This window comes from Schistocerca cancellata, chromosome 8, assembly GCF_023864275.1.
Source record: "Schistocerca cancellata isolate TAMUIC-IGC-003103 chromosome 8, iqSchCanc2.1, whole genome shotgun sequence".
Lineage (NCBI taxonomy): Eukaryota > Metazoa > Arthropoda > Insecta > Orthoptera > Acrididae > Schistocerca > Schistocerca cancellata.
In genome coordinates this window covers 128,333,977-128,337,481 of record NC_064633.1, presented here as the reverse complement: position 1 = coordinate 128,337,481, position 3,505 = coordinate 128,333,977, and positions in this window count along the sequence as shown.

Sequence of the window (3,505 nt, the reverse complement as noted above, 5' to 3'; positions counted from 1 at the left end):
ATAAGGAATAGTTGTACAATGAGTAATGAAGAGATTTCTTTTGCAGATGATAATGAATGCTGATGGATAATGGTGAAGAATATGCTACTATGGATAATGAAGTTTTTCTTTACAGGTGATGATGATAATGGAGTTATGATAATATAGAGAATGAAGTGATATATAATGAAGTTTTTTTTTCTTTACAGATGAGGGTAATGTTGAAGTTACGTATTTATGTATTTATGCTATGTAGTTATTTAAGTATTTGTTGCAGTTCGTGTTGACAGTATGTGTTATATTGCATAGTATGATGACTGAAGGTTCTGGAAAGGACAGCTATGGAACACATTTTTTATACACATTTCACTACCTGTTAATTCGAAGTTCACTACTTTTCAGCATCAAATGCGTTTCTTCTTTCAGTTTAATATTCCATTTTTGTATATTTTTGCAGGAGAAATTATTTATGAAATTAATGTGCTATAAGCAGTTGTCATTAAATCTATGTATTTATGAATGTGATTACATATACTCTACATATTTCATAATCTTGCCACAGCTGACTCATGACGAATGACGTTACACATTTTCATTTACAGCAACAACCCAAAAGCAATTTTTTTTCTATCCCCTGTAATTACCCAACGCAATGCATTGCTAGCACAAAAAAAAAGGTATGAGTAATACTGAATGATGTTTTGCTATCACAGACTTTGAGTAATAGTTACAGTATAATAATAATGCTATGTAACTGGAAATTAATGCTACTGATTACTGTATTGAGATGACCAATGATTAATTATGAACATTATTTTGTAATACTATGTTATTGACTGCCTCCTGTTTTATGTAATGACTTCTGATGATTTGTAATTAGGGAATGAGTGCCAATGTTCTCTGTAAAACACCACATGAATATAATTATGTAATGACTTCTGATGATTTATAATTAGGCAATGAGTGCCAATGTTCTCTGTAAAACGCCAATCTATGAACATTATTCTATAATACTACATACATGGTACAGAAATGTTCAATAACTGGGCAATGAATGCCGCAAACTACTAATGTAATTCTCAGTGAAGACTAGTATGTGACTTAATGTCCTTCACCTTCTGGCCTAACTACCCTGAATTACTGAAATATCCGTTTGTCCTGTATATCCTCTTGATCATGGAGCACTATATTTGGTTTTTGCACTAATTCTACGTTGGTTTACCTTACAAAGACATGGTGTTGACACGACATGCTGTCCACCACCTTGAGCGATGGAGATGTTATTATGGTACCACTGTTTGGTGTACCTAATGTACTGCCAAAATGATAACATGGAATATTACTACGACATTTCAGTGTCTTGGCTACACTGATTAATACTTCAAGGAAAAGAACTTCAGATTGTCTCACTTGGTGCTGTGCTTCTGTAGAAAGATATGGACTTTCAGTGCAGCTGTGTGCAACCTAAAGTGCTACAACCATGATGCAATCCTTCCCTTTCCTATCCTAATTCTTGTAACATAGTAAAGAAAAGTATATACAGTACATGTACATTTGTGTCATTTGTTAATATGAATGAACTCATTGACTTTACATTTTGTGATTTCCTGATATGTTCTAAACTACAGTGCATGTGCACTTGTGTCATTTTGTTAATATGATTTGTATCCATTGTTTATACATGTTTGATTTGCTGATATGTTCTGAACTACAGTTAATTTGTTTTGTACTGAATTTCAGTGCATGTGCACTTTTGTCATTTGTCAATATGATTTGCACTCATTACGTTTATTTGTTGTAAAAATATTAGAGAGTTTTACAGTGCATGTGCACTTTATGCCATTTGTACTCATTACGTATACATTTTTTTTGTGATTCCCAGATATGTTCTGTATTACAGTGCGTGTGCACTTTCGTCATTTTGTTAAAATGATTTGTATTCATTGTATATACATTTTGTCATTTGCTGATATATTCTGTACTACTGTGCGTGTGCACTTTTGCCATTTGTGAATATATTTTGTACTCATTGTATATATTTTGCCTTCGTCTGATATGTTCTGTACTCAGAGCATGTGCACGATATTTACTTCATGTTCTACTCCTATATATATATCTGTATATATTCTGTAATTGTAAAGTTAATTAGTTAAGAAAAAATTTGTTGCTCATGGCAAGTCCAAATGACTCACCATCGCTGCCAAATTTTTGCCCCCCCAGTGGAGGGTTATGAAACGCGTACGTTTCATATGTATTCATTACCAGCGATGGCGAGGCATGACAGAATCTCTGACCAGAGACTAGTAGCGCGAGCGAGACGACAGTAGTAGTAGCGCGCGCGAGACGACAGCAGTAGCGTGTTGCGAGTCGGCAAGAGCAGTTGCGAGTTGCACTCTGTCGGCAGTAGTTGTAGCGAGTGGACGATTGTAGTGAGCGGGCGTCGCCATGGGTCGGCGGCGTACTCTCCCTCCATCTCTGGTCACGATTCAGGACGACGTATATTGTTATCGAAGGTAATGAAGCAGCATTGCGCTCAGCTAATAACATATGTTAATTGTAATTAATTTATTCAAGAATTGCCCCAATAATAATTTTTATAAAGTAAATCTTTTAAAGAAAAGTGATCATTTCAATTTAAAGAATTTTTCCACCCTTTTGAAGAAAAAGCATTCATTTCAATTTAAAGAATTTTTCGTATGCATTTCCTCCAAGAATCAGAATTAAATATACGCCAGCATTGCACGAAGCTGTGCCAAAAATAAGAGCAGATAGACATACACTTTTACTGAGGTAAGAATTTATCAGGTTTGATTATTTCACAGGACCGTAGGTCAGCGCTGCTGTGCCTATAAAGTTTGTCAGGTTTAATTATTGCTGTTGAGATGTTACATACAGTTCATGGTTCATTATTTAATTAATATTGTTGTTGGTTTGTGATCAATCTTCATTTCTTAACGTTAATTTTGCGGGGAGTTTACATTTGGGCCATTATTATTCTTTAATTTTGCAAGCAGGTTACGCTTGGCTCATTTTATTATTCAGTTAATATTGACAAACTTTATTTGCAGGGAGGTTACAATATATATCACAGATGTTTCCGACTTGAAAATGTCTCTGGAACCATGTAGTTGGCATGACAGCAATTAATCACAAGAAAAAGTAGTTCTGTATGTAGCTCTGTGTATTAAGGAACATCGCAGTGACATAATTCATTAACATCCCGCACATTATGAATTCGCTTTGATAATTAACCTATAATAGCCAGTGCAAAATTTCAGTTTTATAACTCATATAGAAACAGTGGGTTGCAATCACATTTGCATAATACATTTACAACATACATATTACAATTCCAAATTCATAATACATCTACAGTACATAGATTAGAGTTTCATTTCGTAATACAAATACACTGAACAGCCAAATAAACTGACATACCTGCTTAATATCTTGTAGGGCCCCAGCGAGCACGCAGAAGTGCCGCAACTCGACATCACATGGACTCGATTAATGTCGGAAATAGTGT